The 19,378-nt window shown below is 36.4% G+C and overlaps 1 protein-coding gene across 50 annotated transcripts in view; it reads right to left on the reverse strand.

The window, feature by feature from the left end:
• The window catches only part of ZBTB20 (zinc finger and BTB domain containing 20), a 769,297-nt gene that overhangs the window by 506,267 nt on the left and 243,652 nt on the right, over positions 1–19,378 (reverse strand). The gene's annotated exons all lie outside the window — the stretch shown is intronic.

Consider the following 19,378-nt stretch of genomic DNA (forward strand, 5'->3'; position numbering starts at 1 on the left):
TCTTGGACAAAGTTGTCAAATTCATTCCAATTAAGGCCAACAAAAAAATAATAAGAGGAGATCTAACAATAATTTTCCTAGAGAAAAAAATATAGGAATCATGCCGTTCAGATATTTCATATTCAGGAATAACTCTTAATACCAGAAAATTGAGACTCTAGTGAGATTTATTCAAAATACATAAAATAAAATGAAACAAATTTTCAAGAAATTCTATTTTTTTAATTTTTTTATTTAAAAAAATTTTTTTTTTACTTTTCTAGGGACAAACTGGGCAAATATCACACAAAAAAAAGTTAAACTGAAAAATGTAATGGATTAGCCATAACATTATTTCTGCCTATTCAAGTTATTTATTCATTCATTTACTCATTCATTCACTCAACAAATATCTATTAAGTGCCTAATCAATACCAGGCATTGTGGTAGGCACTATGGACATAGCCTTGAAGGAGATTACTATTCCCTATCTTAAAGGTAATCTTGGCAAAACAATCAATAGAAATAAACCACACATTATAGGAGTACAATGTAAGGCAATTTTAATTAGCTGGGGAATTAGGGAAGGCATCCCAGAGAAAATGAGATTTTAAGTTGAGATCTGCTAAGTTATTTCAGTGTATCTGAGCACAAGGGGAAAGAAGGGAGGAATGGAAAGGTATTCCAAATAAGGGAGGAGAGACTCAGGTGAAAGCTAGAAATGAGAGTGAAGGTGGTGCAATGCAGGCACCAAAAGAAGTTCAGTATTATTGGAGCATAGAATGCTAGAGAAAAAGTGATTTGAGTCAGGCTAGCAACAGAGACAGGAACCAGCCTATAAGATTAAAATTAAGGAGATCTGAAGAATGTTGCAATAATTTTGGAGAGAAAGATGGTCTCATAGATCAACATAGTAGCTTTGGTAAGGAGAAGAGTAGATAGAGTTAAAGAACACTTAAGAGTAAACATTAGTAGTGCTCAGAGAACAGTCTGAGCTGGAGAGAAAAATGTGGTCATCATCTATATGAAGATGGTAATCAAAACTATGGAAGTGCATGAGATTGACTAGGCGGACTGCCCAGAGTGAGGAGAGTCCTGAGAACGTCGATTTTTAACACTGCAGTGGTTAAGTAACATTGTCTATATGGGACTTTGTGACCCATCATAACAAACGCTTACGTTTCTACAGCAATTCAACACTTATTCTTATATCCATTGTCTCTTTTGGCTCTCAAACAAGACTACGGAATAAGCAGGTGGACAGTATAACTCTTATATGTATATGAGAATCTAGTTTCCAAAAAGTTGGGCCTGAAGTCATTGCATTTCAATGTTAAGACCGGAATTTGGGCCTCCTTTTTTCAGATTCATTTTATTTCCATGACACCACTGTACTCTCAAGCATCAGCTGCTTACGGCTTCTTCCTTAGTATCAACCTGGGCAAAAGCCTAGGTCTTGATTCTAAAGGTGTTATGCTTTATGCACATCTCATCAAAAACCTCTCCATTTGGAACTGCTCTTAGGACAGAGAGCTAACCTGAGGCAAACAATGAAGGGGGAGAACTGTTTCTTAGCCCTTTGAGCTTCCTACGGTCTCCATCCCTGTCTTCTTTTCTCTAAGGACATTTGTTCATTCACCCAAATATTAGTTACTAAGCCAGATACTTTGTGAATACAGGAGTTAACAAGTCATACCCAGTCCCTCCCTGACGTTTCGAGTTTTGAAAGTTCTTCATATTTTCTGGATACAATCCTTCATCATATATATTCTTTGCAAATATAACCTTACCATCTGTGGCTTGTCTTTTCATCCTCTTATAATGTTTTCAAAGAGCAGAGTTTTTAATTTTGATGAAGTCCAATTTATTCTTTTATGTATCATGCATAAATGGGTCATGCACTTAACAACTCCTAACATATTTCATCTTTTTCACTGATGGATCCCAAGTACCTAGAATAATACCTGATACACAGTATGTAATCAGTAAACATCTGATGAATATATAAAAATTTCAAGGAGTGAAATGCAATTGTAGAAATTTAGTATGTAGGCATCTTTGAAAATAAAGTATTCTTAAGTGCAAAGTCATGTTTAATTTTTGTTATCTGATCTAGTGTAACATTATATTGATATAAGGACCCAAATGTATTAAGTTCTCCTAACTAAAGAACCTGGTACTTTTCCTGGAGATAATTCTTTCTCTCCCAAAATATTAATTTGAAATTCTGCAGAACTTCAATGTAAAGCAGTAAGTCCCCTACCCATTTCCATTTCCCACCTCCTCAATAACTCAAATACTATATTAATCCCTGTAAATAAATCAAAGCTGCTGAATTCTCGAAAACTCTAATTGTGCCAATTATAAATAAGCCTCAGGATGGATTTCAACCAGCAGCGTCCCCAAAACCATTATCTGCAACTATAATCCATTATTTTTTCTTTCATAATTAATTTTTCTAAGTAGGTCAGTACTATTCATTTTATTTAAGTGCTGTTCCAGCAATCCCATTTTCCCAACAACTAAAGTCAACTGTAACTATATACATATTTTTATTTAATACACCAAAACATTCTTATATTACACAAAACACTAAAGTAGGCAGTAAAGCTTTTTCTAATAAGTAATAAGGTGATGTACTACATTGGTCTTCAATTACACGTCTTGACCATATGAAATATGATAGAATCTTGAATAAACACCTTCCAAATATGTGGTGCTTAAATAGATACCAATCCCTCCCCCCAAATTCTTCTTTTCATAGATTTTGGCATCTAAATCACTAAGAACAATTAGAAGAGATGTAAATAGGTAGATGGATAGATGAATACACAATGTTCTAGGCATATATATTATATGTCATATAATATATTTTATATATACCTATATAGTGTGTGTGTTAGCAATCAAAACAACTCACTGGAACACAGGAGAGATAATGGTCAAGTAATCAACAGGATTCACCTCACTGATAAGCTTGACTTCTAACAGAGCTGCTCACGTCCTCACTGGAAGTCTATATATTCTCCATTTAGACACAATTCTAAAAACCTTTGGGGATGTGCTTTTCCATCAACAACAGATCAAATTCAAGAATGTAAATGAGCTTATGGTTGATACTAGCTATAAGCAGCTTGATGTAGGGAGAAATGAGAGCTCTAATAGGGCCCATCCAGGTAGTATCCTGGCGGGAGCACTGAGGCCTGCTCGACAGGAGAAGGCCTAGTACATGTGGGCAAAACTTCTTGGATGAAAATAATTAATCAGGGAGTTCATTTGGATGAAACCTTTGAGAACTCAGTGACAAGGGTATATGGATCCAATAGGACACTAACAACAAACAGAACTTAATGATTTTGTTATATAGTGCTGGTTTTTTTTGAATGAGTGTCTCCGTATCTATTTTACCACCAGGTATTTGTGAACCATTCTGAGTGAATTTATTACTGTCTGCATTTTTTAAACCACTTTTGACACTATATATTAGCCAAATCTTTCTATACATTAGCCAAATCTTTCTTAAAAGATAGAGAAGATAGTGGTTTGCATTTCTCATAAAGGGAAAAGAATACCACAAATGTACTCATTACAAGTGTATACATTACACACCATGTATTCATTATACACCTTTGAGGCATGAATTTAGGAGAAATTAGGTTGAATATGGGATTACTATCCTAATTTTCTATAACACCCTGTGTGGCTATCACCAGAGTTCCTAATTCAAATATGTACTCTTGATCTAAAAATTAAGCTAGTCCAAGGAACTGAGCTGAAAGCATAGTGATTTAGTGAGGTAGGAGAAGTTTCATTTCACTCCAGCAAATGGTTTTGTGTTCCAGCTAAAGGACAGCTTCATCATGTGGGAGCCATCATTATAAAGGGATGTGACTGGATTTTTTAAATGTATTATAACATAGACCTCTAATAAGGGCTATTTTTCATAGTGGTCATCCTGGGAGAAACTTCCTCCAGGGATCCTGTCATTGCTTGAAAGATGGGGCACTGTCTTTAGAATTAGCTCATGAGAAAAAGCAGTCCTTTCTGCTTCATAGTTACCTTTTTCCCTTTACTACATGCCCCTGACTTCCCTACTTTGAATGTGCCTCATTTACACTCATCAATGAAAATCCTCCTCTCCGACATTGGTTTCACAGACTGTCCCGGGCTTTGCTGGGGGTCAGGGGTTGGAGAAGGTTTCTGGGAATTAAAAAAGTCTATTTTTGACCGTTGCATTCGTATGGCATATCAAACTCCTTTGGCCAAAAAGGCAACAGAAAACTAAGACTATCAGGAGGTTTTTTATCCCTGGAACTCATGAATGGGAAAAATTCTCCATGCCCAACTGGAGGTCTTTGAGGTATCGTTTCTCTTCTGAGGTTTGAGTGTGTGTGTGTGTTCCTGGGTTGTCTCCTTACTGAACTGCTCTTCCAGGATCTGCTGCAATCATTTGCAATCTGGAATCTGAGAGAAACCTCCGACCTCACCCAGGCAGTTGTAGAGTAACACAGTAAATAAAGCACAATGAATTAAGCTTAAGCACCTAATGTGAGGTTCTGTGTACCCTGTGGGTCTTCAGTACGTATTTGCTGATTGACTAAATGTCTGATTCACTACCAATGTGAATAAAACACGCACATGTTGCTTTTAAAATAAAACAATTAACACAGATGCTTTCTAACTTCCCGGAAGTAAAGTAGCATCTTGGCAGAACCATTCTCACCCTTCCTAATCCTCACTCCCTCCAAACCAATTCAAAGGAAGAGAAAGAATATGAAGAGAAAATGAACATAAGAAAAACAATTAGCCAATGCACTCTGCAAAGCCTGTAACATTATCTAGAATGACAGCACAGCCGTTGTTCGGGCTGCCAGAGCCCTGCATGCTTGCTAGCTCACCCGAGGCCCTGGGAGAATAATAAACTAAGCAGATTAGATGTAGACTGATGCCTCCATGCCACCACCGCCTCACACAACACACACACTGTTCTGAGTGTCTGAACACACGCAGGCAGGTAAACCTAGAGAATGGGCACTCCGTGTTGGCGGGAGGGGAAGAGGCTGCCAACAAACAGGGCCTGTTTATTATTTAACAGTTGGTCCCGCTAGAGGCCTGGCGCTGCTATAGAGCACTCTCTGTTCCAGTGCAAGTCAGCCTGATTATGAGAGCGTGTGAGCCAAATCGTGTTTACCGTAGTCTGTGAGAGCCTCAGTGCCCCCAACAGACATGGAAATTCTTACAATAGCTCTTGTCCAAACAGAGAAAAGCATTCCTGAGATGGACGAAAAGGGCTCCACATCCTGAAATCTTGTCTGGTCATCTGCTCAGGGTTTCAGCATGTACCTGCTTTTCCCTATGCAAGACCAGTCATTCCTCTTCGGTGATACAGTTTCTACTCCTCTGCTTCTGGTTCCTTTGCTTGGGATCTAAATCGGCCAAATAATGTATGAATCACCCATCTACTAATATTGCCCATGCTGTCCTATGCGCTTTGGCTTTCCAGCAAAAGAATCTGCTACCCAGGACAGCTACCTCCTACTTGGCCAGGACTGCCTCACGGCAAGTCTCTTCCTGCCAATGTGGCCACAGGTGGATGCCTTCCTACAAATCCAATCAGCAGGATAATGTGCTACTATCACAAGAGTGGACCTTAATGACAAAGAGCCCTGCTTAGATGGTCACCCCATTAACTTTGATTTGATTATTCTGCCCCAACAGAACCTTGGCGTCACAACCACAGATGGCACCAGCCCAACATAAAACCTGTAGAGAAAGTGGTCTTGTTGGGTTTATACATTTTCAAAATATTAGATTTGATGTAAAAAATATAAACATGAGGTAGTATTAGATACTCTCTGACTCCCCAGAAAGGCACAAACTGTGTGTGTGGTTTTTTTTTAATATACTAAGGTCAGAGCAGATGAGACAATTGCGATAACTAGGCAACACAGATAATCTAATCATTTCCTTTGAAATTCAACATAAATCAACATTTCTTTTCATGTAAGAACCTTGGCTTTTATCTTCGATATACAACCAAAGCAGGCTTTGATACTTTATGTGACTCTTTTCTATACAACTGTTTATAAATTTGAGATAAAATTGGCTCCATATAAGCTAGTTCAGTATTTTGAAACTTAATCGTTCCTTGGATACACTTTCTCTGTGACCACAAGTAAATCACCGGATGCTTTCTACCAAAGAGGATAAAGGCAGAGCAAACTAGAATTCTTACTTGAAACTGTATATATTAATTTTTTTAATTTTTGTTTTCTAGTTGACAGCTGATATTCATATGCTTATATAATAAGCTGTCACCTTCAAATACTGCTCAAAAAAAAAAAAAGAATATATGCTGAGTAAAGTTAAATAAAAAAACAATTTTATATTTTCACTTTATTGTGTTTTTCAAAGAAAGCAGTTGTCTTTAGGTCATAGATTATATACACACACATAAGAAATAAAACTTTACAAGAACAGAGAAAATATGAAAAAACAATTCCTTTTTTAGGATGAAGTTAATCCCTAGTTCACTTTAATTGCTTCCTCTATCGAACAGAGATGATTAATAAACAATCCCAAATTAAGGAAGGTAATTCTAGGATTATGAGTCTTCTTCCAACATATCCTGCATGTGACAATGCTCATAACTACCAGTTAATTGAAGAGCAATGGATCCAATCGTAGGTCCACAAGGGGAATGGTGCTATCTATTTCAGCCATGATCAAAATGTGAGGAAAGATTGTTCACAATGAGTAGATTAAAGACAGGTGATGTGATTATCTCTGTGCTAAGATAGTTCACAACTAGTAGGAAACATTAATAATAGTTTGTGCTTGCGGAGAGCTTCCTCTGTGCTGGCCACTCTTCTAAGAGCTTCGTATGTATGTACTCATCTAATTGTCATGATGGCCCTATGAAGTGGGTACTGTTATTTCTCCATTTTACAGATGAGGAAACTGAGGTACAGAGAAGTTAAATAACTTTCCCTAGGTCTTGCAGTAAGTAAATAAAGGGGCTAAAATTTAAACTACAGTGGTCTAGCTCCAGGGTATCACTGCAATCACCATGTTTGTTCTGCTGTTCACAATGATGATGATGATCCCATCTGAGGTCTGTGTTCAGTTAAAAGCTGTACAGTCCCTGAGGCTGTATAAAGCAGTTTAGAATTGTCTACTGCATGGCTCTAGAACTCTAGGTGTGGAGAGGTCTGTGAAGAATGTGAAGCCTTAAAATTTTGTGGATAGATACAGCTTTCTGGGAAAAGAATATGAACCAGGAATGTAGTCCAAATCTCTTAGTTGAGAGATTTAAAAAATAAAGCCATAGAGCAATGAATGCAAATGTTACATATTATAAGCAAGAAGTAGCAGAACCCGACCTAGAAACCAAAGCTCTTTTCATTCGCCTCTCAGACCTAACTCTGTTTGAGGCAGAAGAAACCTGAGTGAAGGACACAGAGACAAGTGCCTCTACACAGCTCCCCACAACACAGTTAAGCAAAACAATGAGGAAAGATGTACCCTCCTGAAGAAAGAACAGAAATGGCCAGAGGAGTCTGTTCTTGACTACTCAGTGCTAATGGAAAAAAGTTGAGGGCACATTTAAAAGATAAGAAAAAAAGTCATCTCTTAACCAAGTCGACAAACTGATTTGTTTAGCAAACACACATGCACACACACACACACATGCTTTATTTAGTGGTAGCCCTGAAACTTTCTAAATTTATTTCTATTTCTCTTGGATCAATCTATATTTACCTAGGACACACCCATTGTGTCTAAAATATTCAAATTTATCGGTAAACTATTCATTATAATTATTTTAATTCCTTCTATTTCTATGGTTACTTCCCCTTTTGTATTTCTAATTTTGTGCATTTGTGGGCTTTCTCCTTCAGTAATTAAACCATGTGATATTTATTTATTTATTGCTTTGTTATTCTCTTTGAAAAACCCAAATCTTTATTAGTGTCTTTTCTGTTTCTGAATTCATTAATTTCTGATTTTATTTTTTATCAATTCGTTATTTCTGCTTGGCAGATTTATTTATTTTTTAATTTTAACCAACTTCATGAGATAAATGCTAATATATGAAATTTTTTTTTCATATCATATTAGTGTTTAAAGCTATGGATTTTCCTCTGAACACTGCTCTATCTCTATCCATCTGTGCTTATTTTCTCTAAATTCTATAATCTCTCTTTAATTCAAAAATGGATTTTGAAAGTTTAAATTCTACAGAGAGATATTATTTAAAATTTTTCTTTCTGATATTAATCTCCAGCTCATTACATTGTGATAGAATAAGGTCTGAATTTTCTCAAATGTCCCTTAGGTACCGTATTTTTTTTCTTTTTAATTTTTTTAACATTTATTCATTTTTTGAGAGATAGAGAGAGACAGAGCATGAGTGGAGAGGGGCAGAGAGAGAGGGAGACACAGAATCTGAAGCAGGCTCCAGGCTCTGAACTGAGAGGACAGAGTCAGACACCAGGCTCGAACCCACAAACCGTGAGATCATGACCTCAGCCGAAGTCGCACACTTAACCAACTGAGCCATCCAGGCGCCCCTTTTTTTTTCTTTTTTGATCTATTAACCTGGTTAATTATACTGGTAGACTTCCTAATAGTAAACCATATATATTTTATTATTTAAAAATTTTTTTATTTATTTTTGAGAGAGGAAGAGACACACAGAGCTCAAGTGGGGGAGGGCAGAGAGAGATGGAGAGACAGAATCCGAAGCAGGCTCCAGACTCTGAGCTCTCAGCCCAGAGCCTGACGTGGGGCTTGACCCCACGAGCTGTGAGATCATGACTTGAGCCAAAGTCAGACACTTAACTGACTGAACCACCCAGGCAACCCAATATACCATATGTTTTTAAAAGATGACTTTAGCCCTATATTTATTGCTATAAATGTATACTTGATCTTAATTTTCTCATCCTATTTCACAGTATTTTAAACATCACTTCATTTCTTTTCTAATGATTTGCTTTGCTACTCTTGAGTTTTCTTCCTAACAGTTTGGAAGTTTTATCTTAGATTAATTCTTCTACTGCAGGGTTTCTCAGACCTAGAGGATTTATTGAAAACACAGATCCCAAGCCTCATTCCTCTCCACCATAAGATCCAGTAGGTTTGAGTTGAGATACTGGGAATGTATTTTTTAAAAAGACCTTTGTAATACTCATCCTGATGGTCTGATGATTCAACTTGAGTACACCATTCTAATGGTTAACTTTATGCATTTTAATAAGAGAGGTAAAGTCCTATTTTTGATTTGATAACTTTAGAATACAACTTTGGATCCTCCAGAAAATTATGAAAATACCCCCACTACATTTCCTTTTGTCCTCCACTCTCCTTCCTCTTCACCACCAGACTAGGATTGAATTTTTACTTTTAATTCTTCAGCTTCATAGCTTTAGAGAACACACCCACATCTGTTATGTAGTTTGCCAGCTTTGATGGTATTGATCCCTTATTCTCTACTATGAAACACAGGTAATCAATGTACTCCTTCCTCCTTCTATTTCCTCTTCTCCTTCCAAATTTCTCAGGTTCTGTCATGTTATGATGTCTATGTCATCAAGATTTATACCACTTACATTCCAATCTGTGATATACTCCCCACCCACTCCCACTGTTTAGTGAGAAGTCTAGTTTTGAGTCACCTAAATCCACTTATCTGTCATGGCTTCTCTCAATCTTTCAGTAACCAAAATTTATCATTCACCATTTTGCTTTGTTTGTTTACCAGAATAGGTAATGGTGTTACAGTCTCTGAACTCTAGCAGTTTAAAATTTTTAGGCAAATCCAATCTTTCCCTTTTGGATACTGTTTCCTGTAGGCTTTCCATGTTTCCTTGCTCTGCCTTGACGTTCTGTAACTTGATCAAGATAGGTCTCAGTTCTTACTGCTCAGCACCACAATTTTCCTAGGATACATTGTGCCCTTTCAGGACTACCTTTATTCCATAAAAATTGTATTCTTTTACATACTGAAAACAAATTGTTTTCCATTTGTTCTGTTCTTTTTTTTTTTCTTTCACAAATATCAGTTGTCCCTATATTTCCTTTGCCTTTCATAGGTATAACATAAAATTTTCATCCATTCGCTTTTAATAGATAACACATTCACATTATTCCAAAATACAAATATGTGAAATGATAAATATGGTAAAAAGTCTCTCTCTCATCCTGTTTTGTCAATCCAGTTCTTACACCATTTTCTGACAGATAACCACTGCTATTACTTTGCTTTCTAAAAAACAGATATGCAAAAATAAGAATAAAAATTAAAAAACAGATATGCCGATGAAAACAAAAATAGATTCTTTATATATATTGTTACATTATACACACTGCTCCACATCTTGCATTTTTCATTTAAAATATATATACTGGAAGGATATCCAATAGTTAATTAATCTAGTTCCTTATTAGCATTTACATTATTTCTAATATTTCCAACAACAATGCTGTAGTGAATAATCTTGTGCATATATTATTTTATTCATGTGGAATAAGTTCTTAAAACCAGAGCTGATAGGTCACAACAAGTAATAACATGTACTTGTTATTTTGGTAGATATTATAATATTTACCTCAATTTGAAGTTATTTTTAGCATTTTGATAGATGAAAAATGCATCTTGATATATTTCTAATTCGTTTCTCTTATCATGCATATTTTAATCTTTAGTTCTCTTATTATATATGAATTAAATATCTATTAGTATGTTTAAGCGCCATCTGAATATCCTGTGCTAGTTTTCCTATAGAGTTGTTGGTCTTATCAATTTGCAGGAGCTCTGATTTATTAGGGAGATAATGTTTTTGTCTAATATATGAGTTGCCAATCATAATTATCACTTTGTCCCATCATTTTAAAACTATTTTAAATTCTTTGTTTTATTTTTCTTCCCCAAAATTCTGGTGGTATTGTTAGAAGTTCTTTCCTTCTATTTTCTGCATCTAAAATGGCTCTTTGTCCTAAGACAGTTTTATTTTTCTCTTCCATTTCTTTCCTGTTTTCTCACAGCTCATTTTATTTCCCTTTTTGTTATCTTATCTCTTTGATCCTATATATCTAATCTTTGACTTCTTATTTTAAAGAAGCTACAATTTCTTCCATTTTTTTGTTACTATGGAAAATATGTTATCATTTTCTGGTATAATCTTCTCCTAGTATATATCATAATCTGCTTTTCCTAATGTTACTTTTGTCTTATAATTTGGTAAGCATGGGTCCAATGCTGGTTTCTTTTTGATGATTTCTCATTTTTCAGTCAGTTAATTTTATCAGCTGTTTGCTGAATAAGGCTGGGGGAGTAAATTGCAGGAGTAGGGAGTTTCATTTTGGTGCCATATTTCTTAGCACATTACAGCTTTCTCACTAACTCCACACGACGTCCATTGTTCAAGGGATATGCCTCTGCTCACTGATTTCCCCACTTAGGTTAACAGTAGCCTAAAAAGATTTGCATGAAGTCTTGTGCATTACACATCTCATGGGTCATGATTTAGTGTTTCCTTTTCTTTTCCTCAGTGTGATCAACATGGCTAAGCTGATGTGGTTTATTATCTCCACCTTGCCACCCTCACATGCTAACTCTGGTTTCTCATTCACTGCTGCCTACTCTGTTAACCTCTGCTGTAGAATGAGGCTCACAGATACTTCCAGAGACCATTTGTGGCCTTAGGCTTTCCTGGTTCATGTAAGTAATTGTAGCATGTGTCCCTTGGGATCTTTCTATCTATTTTTTGAAGCTTCTGCCTTCTGCATGTATTTCATTTACTCTCAACATCCCCCCCTTGACTAGATCTAAATTTCATAGTATTCCATGTTTTGTGATTTGGGATTATTCTTACCTTTTAAAGAAGAGGGTTTGCATGTGTGTCATTTTACTTTGTTTTCTCGGGGGGCGTTTGCATAAGAAGATATAAAATGGGATTGCATTTTTTTTCCTATATGTCCTCTTAACGGGCAAAAGCAGAACTTTCACTTCTTAGCTCCTCTCCAACCCTTTCCTCAATTAAGTTCTTGGCCATTTCTGTCCCCAAAACTGGACTAATCCATTGTAAGTTGTCAAACATAGTATTCATATTAGTTGACCATTGCATGTCTCCCTTCATAGGAATATTTGCATTTAAATAGGGAACTTTACACCCTACGCTAAACCTTGGACTTCCAGATGAGGCCATGAAATGAAGCTGTGATTGCAGAATGACAAGTAATATGGTAGTTGTAGGAAGGAAATAGAGGACCCCAATTAGTAGCTGTAAAATTATCTCATGTGGGTGAGTGATCAAGTTGTTTGAGTTGCTTCAATCTCTTGAATTTGCTACTGCAATGCCTCTTTTTCCCCCCTATAATAGAAGAATAACAGGAGAAAGTAAGTTTTCTAGTTGACTGAACAGCTTCCTTTTAAATGTTAAGTAAAAATCTTTAAAATAATTTCCTATTTTTTAAAATAGAGAAATGACTTGATAAAGTGAAAATATACTGAAGTAAGTACACTGGACTTTTTTTTTATGTTTTATTTATTTTTGAGACAGAGAGAGAAGAGCATGAGTGGGGGGAGGGGCAGAGAGAGAGGGAGACACAGAATCCTTACCAGGCTCCAGGCTCTGAGCTGTCAGCACAGAGCCCAGCACAGGGCTCGAACCCACGAACCATGAGATCATGACCTGAGCTGAAGTTGGACGCTTAACCAACTGAGCCACCCAGGTACCCCATTACACTGGACTTCTAAGCATGGTGGGAAATAAAATTCCAGCAAATCACTTATGCTACCCAAGCCTCAGTTTCCCCACCTGTATAATGGGTATAACAGTACTTCTTTTCCTACCATATAGGTTTTCTGTGAGTGGCAAATGAAATAACATGTCAAAATGCTTTGTAAACTAATAAACAATCAAAAAAAAGTACAAGAAATAAAAGATGATCCAGATAAAAATAGGGACTTATGATACTGTCAAAGATAATATAGATATAAGGGCAGTTTATGCTACACAATATGATATGATTTTGCAGCCCTTTTGTGCACTTTTTCTAATTGTTCATCTAAGCTCTGAACTACCATTTCATTTCTCACTGCTTTCTGTGAGTCTACCTCCAGTAACAACACTTCTCTCTTCCTGCTTCCTTTTCCCCAGCACATTTATATAGTTCTTGTTTGTTTCTTTGTGTTTTTTGTTGCCTTAAATCTGCTACAGAAGATAGTACTAATAAAAAGAGAAAGAAGCTTTGGAGTCAGACAGACATGGTTTGAATCCTGGTATTTTGTAGTTGTGCTTATGTTAACATCCTTGAATCTGTTTCCTCATCCATAAAATGAAAGTTATGAGTATTGTTATGAGAAAAATTAGACAATATCTACACAAGGTTTGGTACACAGCATTGGATCCATAAATAGATTTTAAAATCAGCGATTCCCTCAAGGGCTATCTAATGTAAAAGTTCTTGGACTTTATCAAATCTCACTTGCTTTCTTAAAAGCATATTTTGCTTCTTTCTTTTTTTTTTTTTTTAAACGTTTATTTATTTTTGAGACAGAGAGAGACAGAGCATGAATGGGGGAGGGTCAGAGAGAGAGAGAGGGAGACACAGAATGGGAAACAGGCTCCAGGCTCTGAGCTGTCAGCACAGAGCCCGACGCGGGGCTGGAACTCACAAACTGTGAGATCATGACCTGAGCCGAAGTTGGATGCTCAACCGACTGAGCCACCCAGGCGCCCCTATTTTGCTTATTTCTATGTTCTTAATTGAGATTTCATGACACTTGACAACTAATCTATTCCCATGCTTTGATCAACAGCTTTTCTATTCCATGAACCATTTCACTTTTTTCTAAATGGCACCATAGAATCTACTTTTCCTTAAGATCTACTTTTTGTTGATGTCCTTGACTAATTTTAGAGTTACAAAAGTATCTCTGTTCCAGTTAACAGCTTTTGTCTTAACTAACTTTTTTCTCTTATAAAATAATATATTCTACTTTTAACCTTCAGGACAAAGATCATATGGTCTCTGTTTATAATTCATTGGATATTCTGTAAAAACTATACCACTATTAAGTAATCATTATATATGTGAGCGTTCTAGATTCGACAGAATTTATCTACTCTGAGCTCATTAATTCTCATTCCTAGAAGATCACAGAATATTATTATATATCAATTATATATATATATACATGTGTGTATATATATATATACATATGTGTATATATATGTACACACATATATATATACATATAGTCATTCTGCAAACATTTCATAATCATTTAATGGAGGTCTTCAACATACTAGTATAGACTGGTCTTGTTATTACTATTGGCAAGAAGAGGATACAAAGATGGAATGATGAAATCTTGTCAGATCTCAAATCCCATGCCACCAGGAAAAACAGAAGTAGGACTCAGTCTCTTATTCTCTGATCTGCTGATACCCTGTTGAGCTAGGTTTACCTTAGCATCAGAGGAAGAAATGGATCTCTTCCTTTCCAAGTATTATTATTTGGAAAAGGTCTCCTCGGTATTAAAGAGGTGGTTCTCTTTATTTTCAAAATAAATAAAAAGCAAATCCTGGTGATTCTTGTGACTTGGGGTTGGAAAGCGGGACAGGAAAACCACAGGTCAGGGCCATAGAGCAGGAAGAAGGTAAAGGAGATAAAATGGGTTATGGGTGCATCCTCATCCATCATTACATGGGAGAAATATTTAAAAAGGAAGGCCACTACCTTCTCTCATCTGAGGCTTTCTCCAGAACCTGTAGGAAAGGAAGGCATACTGCTGAGTCCTCATTTGGGGAGCAGCAGGACAAGGCAGTTTCTCCTTACTCAAATGAACCCCTTTCTGACAGCTGTGGGGAAATGTGCCACCAAGTCCCTTTGAAAATTACTCCTAAAATTACTAATGTTTACTCAATTAAAAAAAAAAAAAAAAAAAAAAACTTCAAAAGGAAAACAATGTGGAGAGCAAATAACATCCCAAACTTGATGTGACCCTCCTAACATTTCCATAAGGCCTCTGAAGGTGGAGAGTGGAAAACACCCTGAGCTGGGATTTAGGAATCTTGATTTTAGTTTCAACAATTTCACTATCTGGCTGTGTGGCCTCAGATAAGTGGCTTAACCTCTCTGGCTATGTGATCCTTCATACTTCAAACGATGGAGGTGGTTATTAAGTGATGTCTAAGAGGTCTTCTAGGGGTAAAAGTTTCCCAATTCACAATAGTAATAATTAACGTTTGATGGTGCTTTACCACCTATAAGTGGTTTCCACATATATTATCTAATTTGATCCTCATGCCAGTTCTGAGGTAGCATTATTATGATCATGCCCATTTTTACAGGAGAGATTCAGAAACCACAAAATGGCAGAGTTGGCATTGAACAGATGTTCCCAAGAGGAAAGTACCCCTTCAGTAAAAGAAGCAGCTGATGCTAACAAGGATAAGCAATAGCAGATAATTTAGGCTGGGAGCCCTTGTTTAGGGGTGCAACAGAATTTCTGGATGCTGCATCGGGGCGATGATAATCCACTATGTGGAATGTTATCTGATGATGTATTTATCAAAAAAAAAACTAATAAAAAGAAAATTAAAAAAAGATACAATAATTGTTACTGCACTACACCCTAATGAATTATTGTGTTCAAGGTTCCTACAAAAAAAAAAAGTAATATTATACTCGGCTTATGTTTTAATTGATTTATTAATATTTTATCACAGGAATGTAATTTAAGCTCCTCATGATTTAGATCTCATAAACCTTTAGCATTTTGCAAATTCAAATTCCAATTTAAAGCCAGGGCGAGCAATTAACTTTTCTATCATCTTGTCAGGGGAGAAGGTTCGTGTTTAATTTGAGACAAAGTGACAGAAATATATATACACTGTATGCATTACTCCAATTTAATTTATGAGTCAGCACCATCCACCTTCAAAATGTAGATTTAATAGAAGGGGAGGAAGAAAAGGCCGTGCTGTCATGATAGGGCTGTGATATCTGCCCTGAATTTCTTACACATATATCCATAGTCCCCTGTTTGTTGAGATATCAGGCTAGATTGATTGTGGGCCTATTTCCAATTCTTGTGTTTTAAATTCCGTTAGTAATTATTTGCTCATATAGCACACCATCTCATGGATACCACAGGTAGCTCCTACCCCTGTGTCCACGCCTACTCCTAACCCCTCCTCTATTCTCGGTTTCTGGAGAGCTGCCCCTCCAGGTTTATCCTGAAGCTAGCTAAGTGAGACACACTAGGGAAAAGATTGCCTTTCGTTTATTTCTTCATCCCCTTTCTCATTTTCCAAAGCAATCTTTTCAATGCTCTTTACCTAAAACAAATAAGCAGACAAAACAAAAAACAAACAAACAAACAAAAAACAAAAAACAAAAAAACCTCCCCACAACTTATAGGATACGCATTACAAGTTAAAACCATGGTATTTTCCAGTGATCCTTTACAAAATATTTAAGGACAGGGTCAGAAGAAATGAGCTCAAACCCCAGAAGGTAGTCAGGTGAACTGAAGGGAAGTACTTCCCTTTGGTGGTTATTAAACACTGGAACAGGGCTGCAGAGAGAGGTTAAGGAATTCTTCCTAGCTCTGTTATCCTATAATTCACCAAAGGCGCACAATGCTCTATGCTGATGAGATGAGTTACATGACATCTCCTCCCTGGTTCAATCAAAGGGAAGCAATTTACATCTCAAACCAGTTCTCTCATCAGTGGGACATAAAGACTGCAGAACAGAGACACAGCAAATGTGCTTATTTATACAGCATCAACTCAGTTGCCACTGTTCTTTATTATTTTCCTTTGCTCCCTCCTCCTCTGTATGGTGGCCATTTTGAATAGGATGCTTTAAATTCTAAAGTGAGAAAAATACAGGACTAAGAACAATTCAGGATCAAAATTAACTAAAGATTTCTTGTGATTCTGACAATCACTGGCCTTTGTAGTGTCAGGCCAATCCCTTTGTTCCATTTAAAAATAAAACTGGATTCCCTTTGCAGACCACAAGAAGGGAATTAGAAGATGGTTAATGGAAAACTCTGGAAGGTAGCCTGACAAATGTTTATTCACTTTCCAGGCATGCAATTCAGTGGTACATAAGTGAATGCAGTGCATTTGTCAAAGAAAGGCTATGTTGAATGAGTGTGAGTTCTTCATTCATAAAACAAGCTTATTTTACTAATAGTCTCTATTAATCTCAGCTTAATTATGTCAGACGTTTTGCACTTGCACACAACCGTGAAAATCGCCAAAAGTGCATTTACTGCACCTGCTTAAATGCAGTCATATCCCTAAAAACTACTGCAGGAGCAAACGCTCCCACAGACATGGCTTTTAGGCAGAATATGGGATTATGGCAGAGGGGTTTAAATACATGAGGTAAAAATGGTAATCATATTCATCAAGTACACAAAGAAGTAAAAACAAGAAGCTCTAGATAATTCTTTTTAGTGGACTCACTAAAATAACAATAACAGCTTGATGAAGAGAACATGATTGTCGAAAGCTTGTCCATTTTACATTTTCTCTTTACACAGTGCAATAAAAAGGGAGCACCTGCAGTTTCTACTTGTGTTTTTTTTTTTTCTTCTTCTTCTTCTCTGATGTTAAAAGAAATCATGGGCCATCATGTTTGTTTTAGGAGCTAGTAGTCTAATCTCTAATACACATTCCCTACCCCAAACTTACATTTGAGCCCTATGGGAATACCTGTGCTGTTCAGAGGCGATCTGCAGTCTCAAAGTACAGTCTTTGCTTCACACCCCTTTTCTTCATTCAAATACGTCAGCCCTTTATCACTTCGGAAATTCTGCTCAAACAGGGCTTCTCTGTCATGAGCCTTTTTAGACAAAATATGTTGTGATTTCCATTATTTGGTTGCATCTACTTTAGTATAGATACCAGCTGCTACAGCATCACCATTGTGGTGTCCTAATACTTATCCAAAAAAAAAAAAAATATCGTTAACTACACATTGTGGATATTTGAAAGTGCCTAAGAAAGCCATAAACTTAATTACATTGGAGAGCTGGTGTGAGCTCACATGAAATTTGAGCTATCATTATTAAAAATAGAAATTGCATTTACTTAGTGCTTCTTACAGTATACCAGTCAGCCTTAAATTTTCAAGGTTTTATAATGAGACAAAACAATATTTTTAAAGAAAAAACAGAAAATGAAGAATTTAATAGAAACATTTTACATGTCAAAAGAATCATTCTTCCTCTTTGTCCCTTTTTACCTCCCTTTTCTTCCCTCTTTTCTTTTCTTCCCTCTCTTTTCTTCCCTCTCTCCTTTTCTTCCCCTTTTTTCCCCTTCTTTCCTTCTTTTCTTCCCCATTCCTTCCTCCTTTCACCCTCCCCCCACCCTATCTTCTTTAATTTGGGGGAGGTGGTATTTAACTTTGAGTAAGGAAATCATATTTTTGTTTCAGAATCCATATGCTTTTACTACTCAAAGCACTGAGTTAGAGGAGGAATGAATTCTTATGGTATTCTTTTTTTTCCCCTCGGAGTCTAGAACTATCCTTCAGGTATCAAGCTATTTCCAAACAGTCCTACAACAGCCTCCAATATTCCACACTGTAGTCTGTATTATATCTTGGGAAGGTAGTCTTTCATAAAAGACTGCAATAGTCAGTGAAGAACTATTTTTTTCCAATTATTTTTGTAAAGGCACAGAGTAAATGACAGTGGAATTAGATAAAGCAAAGGTTCAAACTGAACTTCACAACTACAATGTCACTAACAGGCATCATCTGCTTGCGGTTGGTTCTACATATCTAGATTCAAGTCTGAGGCTTTGAATAATCTTTAATAGACAAGACAGGATAAGGGACTAACTCGCCTTTCATGTTCCAATACTGTAGAAGGTATTGGAGAAAAATTTCTTTCCACTGTGAATACCATATATACAAAATTCTGAAATTATGTCAAAGTGAGGATCTGATTATGTGTTTTACAAAATGATTTGCCATAGGCTTCCACTGAGGAGATAGCAACTCCAAGTATGTCAAAATTTAATTTTCTTTTATCTTCATAAACTTTTTAAGAAAGGGTGCCATAATATAAGATATGTCAGTATCTTCAGAACAAGCAGAGGTTTCCCGAGGCAGAAAAATATTATGGATTATAACATTACAACAGATGCTCCTCATACTCCTGCATCCAACAAGATCGGTTCAACCAGTGGGCAGAAGGTGCTTATAGGTGATCATGAGGGTAGATGTTTTCTAAGTGGAGAAAGGCTAAAAAATAAAAGAGCACCTACAGGTGTGCATTCATTCATCTCTCTTGCCCTACAGTCACCCTGCATCTCTCATGGATGTGCATTAACTGTCTTGTGGCACTACTTCTCAAAGC

The sequence above is a fragment of the Panthera uncia genome, chromosome C2 (genome assembly GCF_023721935.1).
Source record: "Panthera uncia isolate 11264 chromosome C2, Puncia_PCG_1.0, whole genome shotgun sequence".
Lineage (NCBI taxonomy): Eukaryota > Metazoa > Chordata > Mammalia > Carnivora > Felidae > Panthera > Panthera uncia.